This window comes from Lepidothrix coronata, unplaced genomic scaffold (assembly GCF_001604755.1).
Source record: "Lepidothrix coronata isolate B3197 unplaced genomic scaffold, Lepidothrix_coronata-1.0 Scaffold141, whole genome shotgun sequence".
NCBI classification, from domain to species: Eukaryota; Metazoa; Chordata; class Aves; order Passeriformes; family Pipridae; genus Lepidothrix; species Lepidothrix coronata.
The window spans coordinates 658,100-682,063 of record NW_016690321.1 but is presented as its reverse complement, the minus strand read 5'-3'; the positions used below and the strand labels follow the sequence as shown (position 1 = coordinate 682,063).

General features: G+C 38.8%; 1 protein-coding gene across 3 annotated transcripts in view; it reads right to left on the bottom strand.

Moving 5' to 3' along the window:
- ATF7IP (activating transcription factor 7 interacting protein) overlaps positions 1–23,709 on the bottom strand; it is an 88,495-nt gene extending 64,786 nt beyond the window's left edge. The window contains exon 1 of one of the 3 annotated variants that reach the window (XM_017827665.1): positions 23,583–23,709. The gene's annotated coding sequence lies outside the window, so the exon portion shown is untranslated. Of the gene's footprint in view, positions 1–9,042; positions 9,375–22,845; positions 23,258–23,582 lie in introns of those variants that run through there. The other 2 variants (XM_017827664.1, XM_017827666.1) reach the window with 2 other exon arrangements.
- Positions 23,710–23,964: the final 255 nt, after the last annotated feature.

Below are 23,964 nucleotides of genomic sequence, written 5' to 3'. Positions count from 1 at the left end.
TGGTACTACGGATTAGAATCTTACTCTCATAAATGAGACTGAAGTCTCTCAATGAAAGAGTGTGACACATGAGCCCATACATGTTCACCAATCTTAGAAAAAAAATGACCAATATAAATGACCTTTGGTAACTCTACCAATATACAGACATCAAGCAGCAGATTCCACAGTGGCAGGAAAAGAACACAGATTGCAAAAATCCATGCAGTCAACATATTTCTGTGGATAACATTGCTATGAGGTTACTGCTCCTTGAGAGACTGCCCCCAAAGACTGTCATCTAATCCAAAGAGGGTTTCCTATTGAACAATCTTACAGGACAGCATCCTATGCCCCACAAAGTTACTCTGCACCCTTTGCATACAGTAACAGTATTCAAAAGAAGCAATGAGCTTTCCAGAACTCTGGCAGACTGAGCACCACCACTGCCACCCAGTACCATAGTCAATAGTTCAGTCAGTGTTCATACAGAATCCCGTTCTCATAAACTCTCTCCTGTCCTTATTAAGCAGCATTTAAATAGTAAGAAGTACTCCTGATTGTCTTGTTGTAAGAGTTCTGTTACTTGTTACTGTGACATTTCCCTTTGGGTTGCGTAAGGACTGAGGAAAAAAGAGAGGAAGAAATGCTAATAATTAGGTGTAGGCTCTCATGATGAGAACTGAGAATAGCTATGTTTCTATGAAACACTAAATATGTGGAATCATGCATGCACTTCAGGTAACAGCTCTTCAAATCACAGCCCTAAAATGACCAGAGGAAATAAAAACAAGTGCCTAGTTAACCATTTGAAATAGGAGATGACAAACCTGACTAATATTACATAGATGTGTCAGATATGAAGTAAAAAAAAAAAATAAGTAATCCAGCTATTGTACTTTCTCATCTAGCAATATGAATCTTAATAAAAAGGAGTCAATTAGGAAGAGTTTTATCACTTTAGCTGTTATGCAACTGCATCTGTTTTTTGTGTTGTTGTGGGATGACCAAATGCTGTATCTGTAGCAAAACTCTAGTACTAGGAGTCTGAAATATTTTCTGTGAATTATACCTTATTGTTAATATTACAAAGGAATGTGGACTTCTAAACCTAAGAAACTGAAACTAAAATCTGTAATCTGAAGGCATCTCTTCTCCTCGATTATGAAAGAATCCATCCTTGTGTTTCCTCAATTTCTTAAGAGTAAGATCCCTTAAGCAGAAAAAAGTTGTATGCAAAATGTCCTCTTGACCACACTAGACAGCAGGTTCTCTCAGGCTAGGTTTCTTAGAGGATATAAATGCAAAATAAAAAGGAAGACTGCAGAGATGTTCCACCTGTTTAATAAAGACTCCTTATAGACTAAGAAGCTACAGGCCTCAAAAGAAATCAATTTGCACTTCCAGAAGTATTTCTTATATTTGCTTACTAATTACTCAAATGAGGCTTGCAATTATGCAGGATGCACAAGAAACACTCTAGAAGGCTTCCCTGGCTTTAAACTTCACATCTAGGATGACAGGTTTTAATTTTTTTTCCTGATAAATGCTTTTCAAAGACAGCCATGAGTCCCAGTTTGCAGTCACTCAACGCCATCAACTATGCATGGGTGCTGGCAGTGAACATGTGGACAGAAGTAGTCAGCTAGTGATGTTTTGTTGATGCTGACTGGTGAGATCATACATATTAGCCTAGTGAGCCAAGGAAATAGATCTAGATACGTGATCTGCCTAGGACATGTGCCACCTTCTGCTCAGAAAGACCAGGGTCTAGAGCCACCTCCAAAGCCAATGTTGCATTCCTAAGTGGAAAGGATAGAAGCGAACAAAAGCAAAACACATTTCTTCCAGTAACGAGGTCATTGTATTTTCAAAAAATAAAGAAGACATTACAAATTCATGAAACATTAATAGTCTGCATAAAACACTGAACTAGCACTCACAGTAGTATACAATATCAAAACAAGAAGCTGCAAGTTAACTGTTTGTCAATGATTCTGCCAGAAGAGCCCATAAAAAGTTTTTGAGCCTGGTACTAAAAAACAATGGCCAGGCTATAGTGATACTGCCAGCACTTTCATGAGTGGCTAATACTTCATCTGTAAAAGTCTTGTCTAAACTGCTCCATGAAAAGCTCAAAGTAGCTCTACAAAAAACATCCTTAATTTTACCATCCTGGGAGGAAGCAGATGATGAAGCAACTATCCAGTAACATCATTGTCACAAACACAGAAGTACATCAAGAATTTGTACAGCTATTTTAGACTGCCTGACTTCCCAAATTCCTTAAAAAAAATCATATGGAGAGAAATGCATCTGCAGAGTCACTCAGTGACCACTGACAAGAAACTTCATTTTTCTTGTCTAGAAAGTTTCCCAAATGTCACCCAGAGTTACAGATGCCAGAAGCAGACAGTATGAATTACACTTGGGAATGCCTCCACTGACAAAAGGTTTAAAAAACTCAAAGGAAAGCATCTTAAATTTTGATGATTTAAGGTTATCTGTAATAAGTCAACTTCCAGAAAGGTTCTACCCAGAAACCTTTAACATTAAAAGGAATGCTCCTTCACAGGCTGACTTCTACCTAATGAACCAGCAAGCCAAAATGCTTGCTTGCTTGCTTCCTGGAAAGGACGGACTGCAGTTTCCCCTTATGCCAAAAATCAAAGGCTAAATTTCTCTTTGAAAGAGTGAAGACATCAATATATATTCTCTCTTCATGTTCTGGCACATAACATAGCTGAGTTCTTTCTTGATAGTTTTTCAGAACTAACTGCAGACTCTCCTGATTAATCTGTATGTGTGACCACCTTTCCCCAAGTTTGCATTTGTGATCATAAAACGATCTTATTTATATACCCAAAAGGTGATTATGACCAGGTCATATTCATTTGTCACCACAGGACCTTCTTGGGGAAGAACTTCTCTAAATAACAGAACATTGAGGAAAGGGTAGCAGAAGCTACTGAACTGGTTAACCTTCGGAAAATCCATTTTCTCTGGAAGCTGTTAGTAGCTTCTTTAAAATCTTGTACAGTTCCAGAGAAAACTATCTGCACAAGAAAGTACTGATCCTTGAAGGGACGTTAAAAAACGCACCTATTTGTTTTGAGACTGTATTTTTTTCAACAATCAACAAATCCTTAGAATTTCCATCTTGTTTTCAAAGTGCACAATTGACAGAGAAGGCTGCTGCTCACAGTGTGATGGCCTTCCCAAATGATGTGGAAGCTCCAGCAGTATCACAGCAATCCTTCAACGTGTGAAAAAAAAAGATCCTATCAGCAGTTTTGAGACTACTACATATGCTGCATCTGAACAGAAGAGTTAATTACCACAGCTGCTTGGGAAGAGAAATATCTTTTTCATTTGACTATAACTAGCATACTGATCACCAAAGTACTTTCCACTTACTCTAGGGAAATGTAGCAGCAAACAGGTACTAATAAGTCAGGGATATATGCTGCGTTCATTAACAGACCTGAGATTTTAATTTGTCTACTTCACATGGCATGAAGTTAAGCTTTAACATTTTAATTTTGATAGTTCCTATGATTGCTGGATTTTCTCTGCCAAATGAACAGTCTTGGATTTGGTTTTGCAATGCCTCTCCTCCATTACTGAGTTGACCATTAATCTTGTAGCCTGGAGAACACAAATTATTTACAAAATTTGTCTTACACTATCAGCAGCACTTCCTGGAACACACATGCAATTCTTACATTGGCATGCAAGATTCTCAGTTTATCCTTACCAGTAGAAGAAAGCAGATGCAATTCTAAAGCTTCCTCACTTTGAGAAATAGCTCATCATGAGACATCAGTTTCATCGTCCCCACTGCTGTCAAATATGCAATAGCTGCCATTACGACAGTCAGCACAAAATCCTGAGCTACACAGCACAGTCAGAATTCCCTTCCCATCACATCTTTTTATAGCTGATTCTGGGGTGAGAAAGCTTAAAATTTTCCCCTTCCTGGCCCCATAATGAAACCAGCTGCATGCACCGGAATTTGCTGATGCTCTACCTTAACTAAAGATGGAAAACTTATAACTGTTTTCAGTAAATAACATATTCACTGTTTGCAGCATAGATTAAGTGATCTTTTCTAAGAAAAACTCTAGTTCAGATCTACTTACAATAGCTAAACTATGTTTCACCCTTCCCTCTATGAAGTTGCTGATGGAGAACACAAGGGACATCTTCCTCTCCCACCCCAGCACACACTTACAGAGCGCAGGCCTGTACCACAACTGATAGCTATGTTTGTAAATGATCTCAGTGTCACTGAAGTTCTAAAATAAGGCATTATAAAAGTCCTCACAGTTTTAAATATTGTTCTCTTTGATTACACACACACCCCCCCGCACCAAAAGAACCCAACATAACAAAGCAACAAAGCAGTTTTCAGTCATCACATAAGGTGAAATTCTAGGGTAAGTCTGACCACAAATAAAGAAAAAAGACCCATAACAAAAGAGAAATACATCTGTACATAAAAACAAGATAAGGTCACTGACTGCACGCCACTAGGATGATTGAATTTTGCTAGGTATTTTACTTTTCTTGACCATAAAGGTTTTCATTCAGCAGTTAACAAGTTTTGTTGCATAGACACTAAGCCTTGCCCACTTTCCTTTCAAAAGGGAGGGAAACAACAAAAGTATCCAAAATCTCTGCAACATCTCCGGTGAAAGATACCAAACATCTATAATTAAGGAAGACACCATAAAGCATGAGAACAGAAGGAATTATTTCTAGGCTCATCAGACCATTAAATGTCCTTAGCTATCCATTTGCTGAATCCAAAAAGGCACCTGGCTTTGTGGCTAATTTTGACTCATCATCTAAATATCTTCTCAGGTATGAGCCACAAGATGCGACTATGCAGACATTATTCTTGGGGAGAAGACCTAGACTACTTTTGTGTGGTCTCTTCACCGAATCAAACTAGTAGGTTGTACCAAACCCTACTAAGAAACTGTATACAATAACTAGAAATTTAGATTACATGGAAGACTTCCTGCAAGCATTATCCCATATAACCCAGCTGCTGAGTTGCCATAGTGGGCAAGCCATACATCAACTGTTCCGAATCCCTATGCCATCTAAATCCCATAGACTGGCCATTCTTTTAAACCTGTCTTCAAATCAAAGTTAGATGTCTTTCTGGAAAGAGACAAAACAAAAAGAAGTTCACTGCTTCCTTTACTCACAGCAAAACTAAAAAAAGAAAAAAGCAACATTTTAAAAGATCAGCTGGTCTGCCTCTAACTCTCCACTGCTTTTGTTTTTTCCTTTCTGGATTGGAGCACCTATTTTAGGAGTAATTTTTGCTTTCTGGAAGATTACATTCAGTGGAATTACTTCTTTATACAATTTATTTTTTTAAAACTCAAGACTGGGCTGTGTAAGTGAAAACATAGCCTGCACATAAAAGGAAATTATTGTTCCATTCTGCCTGGCACCTGTGAAGCTACATCTGAAGTATAGTACATCTGCTTTTGGAACTCAATGCTCAAGAGAGATTGATAAGAAGGATCCTTGGAAGATCACCAAGATAGTTGAGGGCTGCAGAACACGAGAGATGAGATGAAATGCGCTGAATTTGTGTAACATGAAGAATAAATAGCTAAGCGAGGAGAACTAATTGTGCTCTACAGTAAGCTAACTGGTGTTCATAGAGAAGACAAAGCCAGACTCTTTTCAGAGATGCACAGAACACTGACAAGGAAACAGATAGAGCTTGCAGCCAGAGAAATTCCTCATAAATACAGAGAATAATTCTTCATTACAAGGGTGGTCAAGCACTGAAACAGCTTGTCCACAGTGGTTGTGGAAGGCTCCTCAGGGAGGTGGTCACAGAGCCAGCATGCCAGAGTTCAAGAAGCATTTGGACAACACACTCAGGCACATGATGTGATTCTTGGGGCTGTTCTGTGCAGGGCCAGGAGTTGGACATGATTATTGTAGGTCCCTTCCAACTCAGGAAATTCTATGATTCACCCTTGATAAACCTCAAAAGAACCTGGCCTAATTTTGAAGTTAACCTCCTTTGCAAAAGATATCAGACCAGATGACCTTCGGAGGTCCTTTCCAACCTAAATTATCAGCTTAACTTTTAAATTATTTTACAATTTCATTCTTGAGCCAGAGTGATTTTTATGGCTTTTGACAGGACCCTTCCTATTTTTCAGCATTGTAAAAAACCAGTATGGACAATAGGACTGCAACCTGTATTAATCCATAATTCACATCATCAGCATTTAGTATCATCTATAACCCTGAGTATAACTCAATGAAGAGTATGACTTCCTTAGTCTTTCACTGTGTTCAACAGATTTTCAGTCCCTCTGCATTAACTTTCTATTTTGGGCTTTAGCTAACTATTTAGTCTGTATCATCACCACTTAATTCCAGAGTGAAGTCTCCTGTTAAGCAGGTATGTTCTATGATGGAATGTCTATAAATGTACAACTTCAGATTTTGGTGTGCAATAGTAGACTGTTTGAGTAGGTCCCACTAAGCAAATGATTCAGATGACTCTGTAAGAGTCAGTGTTTCTTCCCTCTGTAAGTTAGCAAAAGTAACTACTTGATAGTACCAATCATAAAGAAACTTTACTTGGAGCATGGATTGCTACCCCGTTCACTTCAAAAGCTTTGAAAGGCTTTAAAATCAATTTAATGTTTTACTGATACAGGGTTTGGGGTGGGGAAGTTGTCATTTAAGAAAAAGACTACATCAAAGCATAACTGCATTATACATACTGGATATTTACACCAAAGGAACTTCGTTCTAAACCAAATTACATTGTAATATCTTTTTTAGAATAGTGCTTTAACAATTAAACCACCTCAGCATTAATTCAAATAATATTCTTTCACATTTGCTGATACACTCTGTTGTTCCTCCATTATTTTTCTTCGGGATTGATGTGAAGCTATATATTATTTAGGTCATTCTGCTTGACCTTTATTTAAATAAGAAGTCTCCATGGTCTTCTGGAATTTCCATTTTAGTTTGAGTTACTGTGAGGGACATCTCAGAAAAGAAGTATCTTCAGCCAATTCTTCTAGAACTCCTGGATGCAGATTACAAAGACCTGCTTATAGCCTTTGCTAAGAAATATCTATTATGGATTCTTTAGTATCTTCCTTGTAATTCACAGGTTTCAAACAATTGATCACCTATGTAACATTGTAATGTAATCTCACTTTTACTTAAAAATAAATAAAATATTTACTGTAATCTTCTGCCTTTTCTCTTTCACTATGATTCCATGTTATCATTACCACCTACATCATTGTTAGAATTACTTTTCTATTTTTAACAATCTCACTTTTGTTATCGTTTGCTTTACCAGTCAAGGTTTTCTCTCAGGAACATTTTGTTTATTTTAATCAGCCTTCTACATTTTTCACGCCCCACTCAATGTCATTTTTCCTCTACCATCCTTACCCTTACACTTCACAGAAAAGGAGGGATGGGTCCTGAATTGCTTCTTTAATGCAGCAATGAAAGCAAGACTGGGTCTAACAGCATTTGACATTTATGGACAATCTTTATAACTGTTAACAGTGATTTTTAATGTAATTTATTTGGGGAAATCTATCATATACCTATGCTTCTCAGCCACCTCCCCCCCCCAATTTTTCTACTTTTTGTACTGTGGACATGCATATAAACGAGACTTCTCAGTGACAAGCAAATTTCTGTCCATATCAAATCTGAAGTTACTACTAAAAAGTTATCAAAGGTTTCAAAGTAAATGAGCTACCTACAAACTGTGACTCATTTGGCCCATGTTGTTGGCATGCAGCATTTTTCTCTGCCATATCAATGCACAAGTTTAGTTTTCTCTATTACCATTACATTCCCCCTCCTCAATATCAACCAGTTACAGTTCTCTTTCCTAATGTATTTACTCAATTGGCCTTAATTCATGCCATTTCAGAATGGCTCCAATACTTTTAGTCCCAATCACTGTATTTTAAGCTCTAATAATCTACCTGCCTACTTTGCTCTTCTGCCTTTTTATTCTCTTATTAATCTCGTTTTCCTTCAGCCAGAACAGGCTGTCTACTTCCAGTTCCACACCCCTTTCTTGAGCTGCTGTCTGCCTTCAAGTGGCCATGTTTTGTTGGCCTGTTCATGCATCTCAAATTATTTCCTTTCTCTAGATCAGACACCTTCCTTATCCGGTAATTTTCTTTTACCATTTCCCCTTTCCAGAACACCACCCTGTACCTACCTTGACTTGTAAAACAGAAACAACGCAAATACATTTGTGCAGAACCAGCACATCTGCGCCATGCAGCCATTTCATGCACTACATGCATAACCACAGTAGAGCATATTATGTAATTAGCAATAAGTAATTTTGTTAAAATTTGCTGCTGTAAGGGGGTAGAACAGATAAATATCTTTATGTATTTCCCTATTTACAAAAACAACTTTTTAAAATGCACATATGTGCACTTGAAATGTATATTTATTCTAAAAGATACATGGACAACAGTTCAGCATCCAATACTTTCAACAGCATTGTAATCTCAAGAGAATTAAAACTACAACCAAGATAATGAAAATCCTTCATAACACCATGAAGCCAAAAAACCACAGCTGGTGGGTTCGACTTTGTTAATTCTGCACCCTTTTCAGGGCTAAGCTCTCAGTATTGCTAAGCCTCCATGTGCATCAACTGGTGTCACTACAGAGACAGAAACAACACAGTAGCAAAACGGTAGAGGTTTGAACCAAACAAAAGCAGTAATATTATCAACAGAAACTACGTACTCAAATTTCTAATATTTTTAAACGTATTTAGTTTTACTAAAGTAAACATTTTGCAGTAAGTTCTCGTTAACATTCCGCTAACAAAGGCAACCCAAAAATAATTAGTCAGAACAAATGTCTTCTGAGCTTCCCAGAAAATGCCATGTATATTTAAATTTAATTCTTGGCATTGTGCCAAAGTGGGGGGGTGGGCACCTAAGTGGAAAAATAATTTCAAAGGCCTCTAAACCATTAATGCAGAAAATGAGTTGCTTCTCTTACCTGGCAAGAAGATGGCACGTGCAAAATGAGCTTCCTCCTCTGAGTAAGCCACTGGCATGCAGCTCATTTGCATAAAGTATTATCTACAAGTAGATTCCCAGGTCGGCCATCTTGATACTAAGATCTTGTTTTGTTTACATAGCAGCATGAGTACTGTTTTTTAGCCAGCTTGAGCTACAGCTAGTATACCTGTCGGCTTGTAGCCTACATCTGCTTGTTAAAAAGCCTGCTGGAATTCCTACTTCTCCACACAAGTAGCTGAATGTGTCAGGAGTGCCCCTGCAGCTCACTGAGCATGCCACAGCCTCCAAGGATACTACTGCAACTGCAAGTGCCTCCAGTGTTCTCTTTGTACTGCCTTCTGTGCTGCCAACTATTAGCGCTGCAGCAACTATGTGCAGTGAAGTACCTCCTCCCACATACCACACAGTAGTACCAACAAACATCGATTTATTACAGCCCAGCGCAAGACACCACACTGAAAAAAGAACGCTGAAATTTCCTCAGTATTTTCACTTACTACCAATCTAATTACACCTAGGTTCCTTTGTACATATTTTCACATTCATCAGTGCTGCTCTTTCGGTCCGGAAACCAGAGTGCTCCTGCAATCCGTGTGAAGGAGAAGTCCATGACACATGTTAGCTGCTGCCGGTATGGATCCAGACTGCAGTTACAGCTAGCTGGCGCCAGTAAAATTTACATAAAGGGGCCTCATTTCAAGACTATACTGCAGCCCGATACTGCTTAGCAAAGCCTTCTCCTCCCCCTTCGCCCCCTCCCCACCCCCCTGAGACTACTATGGGTTCTAGAATATATCCTCTGGTTATTTGCTTAATTATAATCCAGATCTGTGTCAAAAGTCAAGTGCTCGTCTTATTGTTCATATAAATGAAAACTGACAACAGCCTCTGCAAAAGAAATTCCACCTTGAAGCCTGTTCCTAGTAGGATACTACACACTGTTTGCAGTGGTTCTATAGTAATTGAAATAACACCGGAAAAATAGGTATGCATAATGCCTGGAACCAGCTCTCCTTAGCCTGGTATTTCCAGTATTTCACAGACTACCACCAACAAATAAATATCAGTTCCAAGTAAAAAAGATCCATTTTTAGCCTCATGCTAAAAATGGTAACAAGTCTGGCCATTTCATTTGTTGTTTCCACTATACATTTAATTTTTCATCATTAGGCAAATGAAGGATAAAAAAAAAAAAAAGAGCTTTATCTTTTCAAGTACCTCTAAGGGTGGGCTCAGTTCAGCGCACGCTGTGTCTCACCTAAAAAATCCACTGCGCAGGCTCGAAGGGTTAATGACCTTTCCCAAATCTTCGCTCGTGAAGACTGGCCATTATTATTAAGGTACAGTAACAGGTAGAGGCAGAAACTTGGATTTCAGCCCCAATCTGACTTCAAATAGTTAATTTCTTAATTCTTACCTTTAGTCAAAGTCCAATTACATTAATAAATTAATTATATTTTACAAAGGCTTATTCTGAAAGTCCTTGTACTGTTTTTAGGGGGAAAAAAAGAAGCCAGGCTCTAAGCGTACGTATGTAAAGGATGAATCATTCGCCAATACCTTTTTGTTCTCATGTGCTGCCTTGTAAGAACTCTTGGAGCACAAAACAACTCAATGCAAATAAACGTACTATTTATCATGTTAGCTGTAAACAGGAATTTGTGAAACCCTAAATAAAATCAAGTTTGGTTAGCTACACATATAGCAATGGGCAGCTGTAGCTGCAGCCTAGCACCATTTAGTGGAAAAGCTAAGTGATGGAGACAGCGATGCTTGTCAATTTGAGCAGGGCAAAGGCAGAGCACCTCAGGACCAGAAGAGCCTGCTTTACACCCCAGGCTTCTTCTAGTTCCTGTCATTGTTCCTCTGTAGAATGCCAACAGTGTCAATGCTATATATAGTTGAATTATATATCCCATTTTCTGCTGCAAGCATAATTTGCTGTAAGGCTGGTTCTAGATTATTAGAGCATAATACAATTTGCTTATCTGCAATGTAAAAAAGATACTAATTTTGTATCTGAAAGTATTTGGTAATGCGAATTACTCTTCACTGGTTGTTACAATTCATCCTCGCCTTTGTATCCAAAAACCTAAATTGATGTGTAAGGGAGAAATAATTATTTTTCCAAAATGACTGTCACATTAAAATGACAGTCACTAACATCTTTTATGTCACATGTATCTTTTGACTTGCTTTACTTTCAAACTGATTTGTGTATGTTAGCACATTTAAATACTGTGCAGAATGTCTTTCAGTGATGCTGTTGTCATTTGCAGAATGAATCATCAGATTAACAGCCTGTGAGCTTAAAAATATAGGACACCAATGCTGCTTTATAAAAAGAAAATGAAAAAACCTCCTTGGATTTCCCAAATACAGCCGTGTACCCACCCTCCCCCTCCCGCCCTCCCCAGCTCTACAGCCTTGTGCACAAATACCAGAATAATAGTATGATTCTCAACACAGTAAAACAGACACTGCAAAATAAGAGCCTTGAAGCATTTTCCGTTCTGGGCTCCAGTCTGCTATGGGAAATCCACGCCAGAGCTTGCCGGCAGCCCCGCGGGCGAGCTCTTCATCCGCAGTTTGTGGGAAGCACCACCCCGCTTCCAGAACGTTCCTGCAGTCACTCCCTCCCCCCTCCCTGCGCCTTCCTCCCTCTCGCACTACTGGCTATGACAAAGCTCGCTTTCAAACGCAAAACGTTTTCACAAAGAGGAGGAGCAATCGGTTTAGGAGTTAGAAACGCACCGACTCGGTTACGCAAGCAGGGCGTGCTGAGCCCCAGAGCAGCGGCAGCCTCTGCCTGCGATGCGCAGCGCTGGCAGCCAACCCCGAGTACAAAAAAGACAGAGACCCTCCAGCATCCTACAAAAGCAGGGAATTTGGGGGGAGGAGGGGAGTGGGGGGGGAGTGCTGGTGTTTTATTTTTGTTTGTTGGTTCGTTTGTTCTTTTTCCGTTTGTTTGGTTGGGGGTTTTTTGTTTTGGTTTTGTTCGTTTTGGGGGGGGGGGGGAGAAGGATGTGGTTTGGTTGGTCGATTGGTTTTTATAACTTAAGAGATTAAACTACAGCGTACCGAATCATATTCTCCAGTGACTGTCACTACAGAAAAAGCCAAAATGTCTGTCTGCCTTTCCCATGTTTCTCATACAGTCACTGGAAACGTCTAAGTACTTTTATGATTTTGCCTTCTCAAAGCCAGTTAACAGGGCTCTTCCTCCAACATGCACACAATTTTCTAGTCTCCAATCAAAAGGACCTTAAAAAGCACATGTGTCAGTCAAAAGTAATAAAGCCGGTTGTGTTCAAAATAACTGCTGTTAACTCTATGGGTTCAATAGGTACTTATAAAAAATAACATCCTCAAATTTTAAATATCAGCTGATTCATTTCAAAATAGGAAAGTAGAGGAAAAAAGTGATATAAAGTGATTTCCCTAATTCAGACAATTTTAGCTATTAAAGCATTCAATTGACAAAGTTTGTCTAAAATAAAAAGGAAAAACATCCCCCACAAACCCAACCATGATTTAATCTGTCACTAATATCTTGACCTAAAAAAAGTCAAAACAACAAAAAACCCCAGAAAAACAACAAAAACCACCCACCACAAAGCAAGTGAAAGGCACAAAACAGAATGAATTATTAAATTATTAATATAACAGTCGGCTAAGAGTTTAGTAATTCCCAGAGTCTTCTCACATTGGTGTTTGAAAGGCACAGAAAATTATGTACATTTCTAAAGTAGAGAAGTGTCGATCAACATATTATCTTAGCCCGTGTGGTTTATTTCAACATATTTTACAGCAGAAGCCCTGTATCAGCAGAATAAACAGGGAAGGCGGGAAAGGGGGGAGGGAGGGCCAACAATAGTTGTATCTGCTTTTCTACTTCAGAAAAGGGGTGAGAAAAAGTGTCTAAACTGGGTAATTTCCAAGCAGTAGAAGAGTCTAATGTTGTACTCCCTTTCTTCTAGAAAGGGCAAATACTCAGTTTGACTCCTTATCAATATTTTGCTCGCTTAAATTTACATTAAGTATTTTGTTTGTTTTAAACAAAGACTGAAAAGCTGACAGATCTCAACCTGAAAACCAAGATAATGGAGGAAAGAAAAAAAAATTATCCTTACTATTCCTTCAAAGACAGTACACACTTGAAAAAACTTATTAAAGTTTACAGTTAAAAATAAAGGTCCAATTCAGTTGTATAATAATAGTCATAACATGATTAAGGTTCCAAACAGTTCTTAAACCATTTATTTCTAATACCTAAAGAACCAACCGAGTCAGCTATTTCAAAGTGATTTACACACATTAAACAGTATTGCATTCATTCAGCAGTCCATTCCAGTTTGTTTAGAATCCTGCCTGAAATTGTTTGCTCCCAAAATTTCTACCAAAACGGAAGATGCAGCTGTGCAAATTGAGACAATTCTGAGTTTTAAGAGGAACATAAAAAATAAGCTGTATTAGAATGGTTCCAAGCAAGTATGATTTAGCAATGAAAAACTATCCAAAGAGTTGGCGCACAATGAATTTTCTTATAAGCAAGTGCAGCATGTGGAAAAAAGAAAAAACCTAAAAACTTTTGTACACTCCAGAATAAACTATTGTTTTTCTCTTGGAAAGTGACATGTATTTGAGACTGCTGTCCTATTAGGAACTGGTTTACTCCTGAAGGCCTATCATTCAAGTTTACCTATGAGCAGTACAAAGCTAAGTGTTCTAGAACATGTAGACATAAGAACACTGAACATAGTCTGACAATGCATTTCTCATTAAAAATGTACAGAGATCAATTCAATTGAAATCATTAATTCATTATACATAATTATATTTAATTCAAATTGTGAATATCTAATTTATGTATTTAATAAAAGCTTTTTTTTAGCATCCGCTGAAGTGGCCTGTTCCCATGAACGTAAACTGTGGTTTTTGTTTTCTTTTTGACTACTAAAACCCAAACTATTAACACCGTGGAAGGGAACAGACAAGATATTATGCTTTCAGCTACTAGTACTACCATAAAGCAAGCATTACAGAGTATTTAGAGTTCTGGAAGGGAGAATGTGTTTCATATGCAGAACAGGTTTAAAAACCTACCATACTTTATGCATTCTGACACCTACTTTAGGAAAGAAAAAAGAAAATCAACTAAAAAAACTCAAAACCCAATCCACACCACCTACCCAGCTCACACAACAAAAAGCTACAGCTTCCTGCTGAGCCAGTCATTTTGTACAGCACTCCCAAAAATGGAACTGTTTTCAAAATGGCCTTTTAAAAAGCAAAGGAAACCAAAACCAAAGGGAAGGGAAAATACTGACACGAGAGCTTTCCTCTGAACTCTGGCAATCTCTCCATGCCTTTTCTAAGCTTATTCATCTCACAGAAGAAAAACATGGGCAACAAAAAGGGCACTAAAACAATTGTAAGAAGGACATGGTCTGAACGTGTAGCATTTTACTTAAATACAACATGCATGAAGAACCACTCTTTATAGTGAATGTCAAGAATATGATACTTTTCATGTTTCCATTAAAGAGAGGGTCAATGAAAAACCCCTAAATCAACAGAGCAAACAGCACTTGACAATTTTTATATGGTTGTTTTCTTTAAAAAAACGCAACCAACCAACCAAAAAGCTCAACCTCCAAAAAACCAACAAACCTCCACAAGATGTGTATGGTAAAGTATGTTTTAAACATAAAACTTCATCCCCCTTAGTGATTGCAAAGTAGGAATTCAGTGATCTCATAAAGAATGAATTGTTTCTGTTTGCTTCAAACAATATGATGTATTAACATCTGGAATTAATCAACAACAATAACTGACTAAAAACCACAGGAAGACAAACTTCAGTAACCATTTATAAGGCTGGGGTCAGGATGACTTGAATCAGAATATCTTGCAAAAAACCAGAAAGATTATTGTTTGAGGCATGGGAAGAAGGAGATTTCACTATATTATTAATCTGCATTCAGTAGATGAGGTGAATGTATGGCAAAACTTCACATTTCATCCAGATAAATGTATTCAATCACAATTTGTGGTCTGAATTTTCAGACGTTTTAAAGTACCCAAATGTTCCCAGGATCTAAACCATCTTACCCAATCAAGAAAAGCCACTATGAACTAAAATCTGCTGTAAATCCACTAAGCAAAGTTCCGCTAGCAATAAAAGTAGTAAAACTACCTACCTGCTTACCCATTTCAGCATCACCTGCGACCACACATTTGCATACTTGTTACTTATCTCTTAAAGAAAGAAAATCTGATGGTCAATTACTTAAAAATTTACTGTTAGCTGAAGTCAGCAATCAACCGGAGCTTAAAAATTCTGTATTTTATTGACTTTTTAAATTTCTTTTTATCAAATGCATGTGGTAAACATGGAGCAACCATGTCTCCACAGAACCTGATGTGCACTGTCTGCCCAGAATACTTGATTTCTTCATAAACAGTGTGTTGCTTTTATTTGTAGAAGATCATTTACGGACACAGATATTTCAAAACTAATTTAACTACTTAGTACTTTGTTGTAGATGATACTAAAAGCACCGAATTAATGTGCGGAAATTCTGATGAAGGACTAAACTTTTAGGTAGACTGACTTTCACATCCTTAGCACAAAGTTCAACTTCAGCCAGGAAAATAATATAAGCTACACTCAGATGAGTTATCCAGCTCTTCTGCTGCTCCTGACATGCTTCTGGAGAACTTTAAATAACTCCCTATTTAATTGCTCTCAGTTTATGCAGCTCAAGAACCTATGAAGACCTTAACTAGGTTTAAGACACAGAACAAGAAAACAAGAGAGTTGTAAGGAAAATGTCTTACTTCTGCTTCTCTTTTGTTGTCCCCCTCCCCAATGGAAAGAAACCCTGGGCATTGCTTTTCTCCTGCCTTCATCTCCCTGGACGCTGACGCTACCTTTTAATGAGTGTACAGGATGACAGATAGGTAGGCCACAGCACCACACAGAGAAATACACTAATTAGGCCACGCGAAACCACTAGCACTTTGAAACTCAGATTTCCATGGAATTAAACAAAAGAAATTAAACAATGATTTGCCTCAAAATTTCAATTTTATAATTTGTAGCAATTCTGAAAAATTTCTGCTCGTTCTTGAGTAGTTCATAATTGCTACCTGCAAAACAGTTAGCATGTACATAATCATTGCTATTTCAGTGTATTTACACAGGCTTTGTAGTTATTTATCACTGGAAAAGTTACATGTGGAGAATATGATAATCAAATGAAAATCTAACCACTTGGTTACAAAAATTTAATGGAATTTGTAAAGAGTTTATTTTACGTTTTAGTTAAAAGTCTGAGGCAAGCTTTTGAAAAACGCACAGAATAAAATAAAAGCTATTCTGACCTGGTAAGAAAGTAAGCCAAAAAGAAATAATTTGATTAGCAAGACATACAGATATGACCTTAGATCTGTCCTGTCCCATGTGATCTGTCCTTTAACTGAGACAAGAGATCTGTGAATTAATTCAGTGAGAGAGGGGAGGGAAGGGTATTTTATACAGCTTAGAATTAGATAATTTTGCCTGACCAAAATTTGAAATTGTTTCTTAGCAAAGCAGAGCTGGTGCTCACCTCTAAGGTTTGGAGCACATGATGCCACCAGCTCTGCTCATTTGCCTACAGTCAAGTTAAACTGCTGCAGTGAAGACACTCAGTCAGCCATTCTGAAACTGCACTGTCTCAGCTGCACTGAAAATGAGACTAAGATGGCTGCAATGTACACTCAAGACCTGCCACTCAGTGACGACTCAGCAGTGAATAAAACATTTATAAAGCAAAGCACCTCCCTCTTTACCACACTGCAACAAACTGCACGGGGGGGGGGTGTGTGTGTGTTTGTGCAGGCAGAGGAATGGTTTCTTTGACAGGCAGGAAGTGATTAATGCACAGCTGCAACGCTGCAGCTACTCAGCACAACTGGTAAAGAGAAAACTGAACCAAAAACCATCGAGAGGCAGCCCTCCTAGGTCTGTGATCCTGGATTTGCAACATGTACTTCAAATCTCTCCCAACTCCAAGGCAGTTCAGGATCCATGTCACATATTAACAGTCAAAGTTACAGAGCCAGATCATGCACAGAACCGACAAACATTAGAGAATACTTTTCAAGAGCAGGCTCATTTCAGAGTTAAAAAAAAGAAAAAAGTGCTTAAGAAACTGATCTGTACCTTCTTACAGCCCGACCTACTTCAAAATATTCTGTAATATTAGTTGCCCAATAAAACAGTTTTACTTGGGGAAGAAAAAAGGAAGTTCACTTTATAAGAAAGCTAGCAAAAACCCCCAAGAACATTCCAGAACTTCAGTGCCCACAGAAATCAAGTACTGAATTCTTTATGAATGACTCAGCATGTTGTTGTGTAAGTTTTTCAAAGAACAGTCATATCTAGAATCACTTCAGGAATTTTGCTGGAATCTTGTTGCAAAAGAGTAGTTCCTGAAGAGCAGGTTTGAGAACCTATGGAGGTGACAAAGGCGTTGTCAAAACAAACACAGTTTTAATGCAAAGAGAATTAAACACAATTTCTGCTCTAAATCTGTTCATTAAGAATTAAACACAAAACAGGTTCTCCTCTAAATCTGTTTATTGACACCAGTCACGTGCTCTTGTCCAGAAACAGTGGATCAGTTCTGGAGGGAGCTCCTCTGTATTTGCCTCACTTCTCTACTAAATCCAAATATGTCTACTTTAGTAAACAAAATAACTACAAGAGCACATGGGGCGATTCTGAAGGAAATTAATGCTGAATTATACCTAACCTTCTACCAAAAAATTGTCTTTGTGATCCAAAATTAGCCCAACTCCGCTCCCTCCCAAAAAAGTAGAACATGCCCTCCAACCGCTTTGTTTTATGAAAATGTTTAAACTTACGTAACTGTGCATGTCTGTTGCCAGCTGTAGCTGGTTATTTCAGGACTGATTAATCATGCCAGCAGTAGTTGTCTGATGTACTCATCAGCACCACAGTTAGTATTTCAAACTTAAAAATGGTAAAATACACCATCTGGCTTTTCTTTTTGGCCTTGTATTAGCATGATTTGCAATACAAGAAAGAGCACGTGCCACATACGAGACAGCTACATTGATAATTTTTGTGTCTGATAGTACTGTTCAGATTTAGAAAACTAAATTAAAATACAGTTGATGTTCAAATGCCCAAAAGAGAGATCTCTCAAAAAAACAAGTTTGTGTGCACTGGAGAACAAATTCATTTCAATTAATTTAAAATTACTCATTACACTGAAACTTTTCTTCACTAAGACCTATTACTAAATCAAAAATCAAGTTTACAACAAATTCAAAAGAAACATTTTCTATTAGCCAGTTATAACCCCATGTTGCTTATTCTGAACCTCATACATACCGTAGCTTAAGCTTATAGGAATTTACAATAATTTATAACTTTTCAAAATTCAATATTGTTAATATTCCATGCGTAGGACAAATATATACTTTGATTTTCACACTAACAATGTTTTAAATTGAAGAAAATCCTATGTTTAGTACACCTACAAAATTCCTAGATCAAAAGGTGAATTCTGACCTCCAGTCCTAGAATTTCAGGAATATCACCAAAAACCTTCAGAGGCTATAATCTGGAACCCAAGAGCTGCACTTGAACAACATTGTGTTCTCTTAACATTGAGGCTTGGAGCTCAATCTATGGAAACTCAGTTACATAAATAGGTTTTGAATGGGCAAAACTACTCGGCAAAATATTTCAGAGAACTCTTTCACTGAGCCAGAGAAAAATAAGAAGCCATGTCACAGTCTACTTGCTATAAACATCTTGCCTTGTAAGAAAGCTTCATGAACATGCAGGCACATATCTTAGCACAGACACACAGCTGCAGAAAACCTTGAAATCTTACTGAATAGTAAGAAACCATGTGCATTTACTCAGGAGTTCACTTCCATATATTTCCGTTAGCAGACAGAGATGCATTAGCATGTTAAAAAGACTATCCATTGAAACCCTCCTTTATCTACACAAGCCAGTAAGCTGACGTCAAGAAACATCTCAGCTCTCACTTAGAACTTCGAGAACTTCACAAAAACTACCTAAAGTACTGGTGGGAAAAAAGAGTCCATGATGATCATGAGGCAAGGAATACGAAAGTTCAGAAAGTCAAGTCTACACAACATTTGAGGACTTTTAATAATTCCAAGCCCCTTGACAGTAGGACCAGTAAAGGCAATTTTCAATGTACTGACTGAAGTCAGCAATTAGATATGTTTATGTGCCTAAACACATTTTTGAAAGAATTAATGAATTAGAATGCAACATCTTTTTATAATTACTTCATGGAAACTGCATTAAGTTGGAGGCAAAGCTAGAAGAAACTTACTTTCATGCCAGGTTTTGGCCTGTTCAAGGTTTGAGATTTTTTACCATAACATCTCTTTAAACTACTGTGAAATGAAAGATGATGCTTAGGACAGCACAAAATAACAGAGCAAACACACGACTTATTTTAACCGCTACCTGACATATCCACAGTCATATAATTAATTAAACAGGTATTAAGTACATGAATTTACTGAAGAGCATTTTCAGAAATTGGATCTAGAAGAGAAAAATATTTTCCCTGTGTTAAAAAAACCCAAGTTACACATATCAAACTAGCTCTATTAGTTTACCTAAATATTTCAGAAAATACAGTATTGAAAAAAAAAATACTAATACATCAGGTGATTTGATGTTTGTTCATAGAAAAAAATAAGATCTATTAATTCATAAGTCCAGGTTTTAGTAATTTATAACATGTACAGATCAAAATAAAAGAAAGAGCATTGTTTGCCTTTTATTTTTCCCTTAAGATATTCATAACTCCCAAAAGAACGTAAAGGGCATTTATACTGTACACATACATATACACAGTGTTGTGAATTCCTTCACAGTGATATGATGGAAGTTGACATACAAATGAGGATCAGGCATTTATTTAATACTGTATAGTTACTAATATGCCTTCAGCTACACCACCAAGGAATCTTTATTTTCAAAAAACAAAAAAACCCAAAAGGGGCAGGGGAGGAACAGAACAGGGGGGCAGACCTGCTGTGAAATATACTGGCAGTTTTAAAAAGTATACCTCAGTGGTACTAAACAAGATAAGGAGTGAACAATGGAACTAATGAATCCACATTTCCTACAAATTTAAAAATGTCATCTTGGTACTTTTTATGCAGGTTGTCACTGGTGCCTTACCACACTGGGCAAGTGAGTGCAGGTCCACAGCTAGTCTGAAGCTGCCTGCTGATGCGACAGATTCCATACTGCTTTGACAGACAGTACCTATGTCCGGACTGACAGCAAGTTATCCCCTCAAAGCAACACGTAACTGCCAAGTTCCCTTACTGGTGACAATGGTAGCCTCTCCTCACCCCAGCTGTTCTCACAAAATTTGCAGGAATTAATTGATACTGACTACTCCTTATATTTACTGAAAACCAGCAAGTCTTTCAAGACTTATCAAGGACAGAACAATTGACAATCAATGATCACAACACAGGAAAACACCAAATGGAGATCAAATGGAAAAAAAATGCATTCAGCTTGCAAACTATTAAGTAAGAGGAACGTACTGGTAAAGTATCTTTTGGCCTTCCTATTTACATTTTATGAATAAACTTGAGATTTTCGGCATAAATATAGTTTCTGACAATTAAGTCCAGCTAAACCTAATAAATGATTATACTATTAAAATCATCCAGATGGGGAGAAAAGTGATTTTTCTTGTTTTGAAAAGAAAATATAGTATCTGGTTTAGTCCACTACTTTTCACTGTGGAAATATTTCTGGTATTTAACAGAAAAAAATGCACAAACACAATGAAAATGATGATTTAGTTACTAAGTAAGAATCAGTTAATAACTGATAACAATAACAGGATTTTCCAATTTGTTTAACATGTAAACTGTTTGCACCAGATACTCTGAAATCAGTATTTAAAATTAAGCTATTTTTACCCATAGGTCATTGAGTCTCTTCACTGGCAAAATCACCTCCCATGCTGGTAGGAAAGCATTTGCCTGTTGTCTTTCATGTCCCAAATGGAAGCATTAGTAAAGGAGTCTTTACAGAAAAACTAAAATACTAGACTTAATGTTTATCTTCTAAATATGTGAAATGAGCACACCAATACAAGCCAAAGCAGGAGGTACCAGGAAACATGACAAAGTATGGCATGCATTTGTATCTGTTGGAATCAGCATCTTCTTGAACTTTGTAATGGATAGGAAATAAGAAGAGTTCTCACAATGAAAGCATCAAAATGACAATTTAAATTAATGCATATAATTACTGTATCATCCTATGAATCAATTCTGGTACGACTGGTTTCAAACCTACACAAGATCCAAGAGAGTCTTGCTAAATTAATTGATATAGAAAAATACAGTACTGTTCCACATTATCACAGGAAACATCAGTTCAGCACTGCTACATTTGGTAGCAAGGTTGCAGCTGATAAAAAGCCTTCTACTTCAAGAAATGTATACTAAGTTGTCTGAACTAAGAACATAATAATAATCCAAAATTCTTAGTACAGTTCCTTTCCAGATTATATGTACATAGGAACTTGACTTGGTACTTTTGCAATATACAAAATAATAATTTTTTAAAAATATATTTTAAAAATACTAAAAAAAAAAGTTATCTTAACTGCCATACTTGCGGAATAAATAGTGGGTGTAGTTGCCACGATTTATGAACTGCACAAATCCTCATGCAGTTGTTAGTGAACTGATTTTACGATTGGCCTGACAACAACCGTTAGCCCTGTTTCTTAGATCTGAAACCAAGAAATTACCTACCCAAGATGACGTATCAAATGGCACTGTTTTTTGTGTTTGGTTTTTTCCCTCAAGGAACTCTTAGTATCTGAAGGAATACTCTCCTTCATACCTTCCTGTAGAACTGCAAAACCCAGTATCCAATAAGAAAAACGCACTTACTTTTTACATTGATATTTGAGGTTTGTGTACAGAGTTCATATTTAACTTACTAATTGCAGACTTAAGCAGATGTTAAGTATGTCCTTCACGCTTTTAATTTTAAAAACCTACATATAAAGTAAATATTTGTAACTGTGATAAGTGCAAGTATATCAAACTAGTGTATCAGTTAACGGCCTAAAATATATTTTAATTTGCAAAAGAGAGACAAACAGCATGCTTGCAGAATATCCTGATCTTGTAGATGCAAATTCCAGTACATTTACTAATAATATATTGCATTTACTTGTATAATTTGGGATATTGAACAAACATATGTGTTAATATGCTCTCATTAGCACATCAGATACGCTGTCTAGATGTACACGTGTCATTATCCTATGACTGCATGGAGTCTGCAGTTTTAAGCTCATTGACTGCTCCCTAGAACAGCAGAGCTGTTCACCCCTTCATTTTAGCAAATGCTTTTCCATCAACAATTCCAGTTTTTCCAACAAGTCTATATGCATTAAGGGTCACAGTGACATCACATTACATAAATTTATTTCAAGATTACCGTTAAACAACAAAACATCCTAATGTCGGCACTTCCGACATTTGTCAAATATCAGGAGATCCAGTAAAAGAAGGATTCACCTGCTAAAAGAACAAACCGCTCAAGGACAGAGCTACACTTCTAACAGGCCCTGGAATTAAAAGTGCAAAACTCTAAAACATGAAGAGTTTCAGTATTTTCAGTGTTTACATTTAAAAAAGATTAGCGGTTCAAATGTACCTTCTTTACACAAACATGCGTCTCAAACTAGTGTCGCCATGTTGTTTGATGTGGGCGGCCATGACACTTTGATGAGCTGCTTGGGCCTTGTTTAGTGGTGACATCACACGAATGAGGCCCAACTGGGCCTTCTGTTTGTTCCCTCATCAAAATGCTCTGTTTTCCAGTGAATGAGTGCGCCCATATGCCACAGGAACTGTGCACTGCAGGCCATCATTGCAGGAACACCACCAACCGTTTCCCCTCGTTGCTTCCACAACCCACGTGCTGCGCCATGCCTGTGCGGGCATTCCTTGGTGCCACACGGGACCCCCGAGGCCACCCCGCCCCAATTCCAACATGGAGCGAGGAAAGGCTGTCGAGGCGCCGGGCGCACCCCTGTCCCACCCAAACACGCGCCGCCACCTCGCCTCGCCCGGGGCGCGAGAGGCGGATCGCGCCCAGGCGCGCGCCCAGTACCGTCGGTGCCCGGTGCGCGCCCCCGCTGGACCCACCTGTGCTCGCGCCTCCGCCGCCGCCGCGCGCGCGAGAGCAGCGGCAACGCACATGCGCGCCGCCGCCGCTGCACTGGTGCCGGGTCACGTGCTCCCATGCAGGCGCGTGTACAGAGCTGCAACCCCACGGCGCATGCGCGCTGCTGCTGCCGCCGCCGCCGCCGCGCCGCGGGGCAGCGAGTGCTGCAGCTGCCCTGCCCTGCCCAGCCCGGCCCCCGCGCCCTGGGTGCGCCCGCGCGGTACCTGCGCCCTCGCGTCTCGCGGCAGCTCCTGCCCCAGCGCCCAGCGGCCGCCGCCGCCGCTCCCGCCTGCTCGCTGCCGCCCTGGATTCAAACTCGGAACCCGCTCCGGGCGCCAACGCCGCCTCCCGCGTCGCACGCGCCGGGCCGCTATGCAAATGAGCCCCGTGTCCCCTCCCATCTCCCGACTGGCCCCGCCCCCTCCGAGGGCACAGGGGCTGGCAGTGGGGAGCTGCCTCGGAGCCGGCCAATCACGGAGCCGACCATCTTGGCGGCATGCAAATGAACCGCCGGGATATTTAAATAAGGCGGTGGCCCCGCCCCTTGGCGGACGTCGTGGACTATTAGGCGCAATGAGACGCTGGGGCGCGCTACGGCTGCGGCCG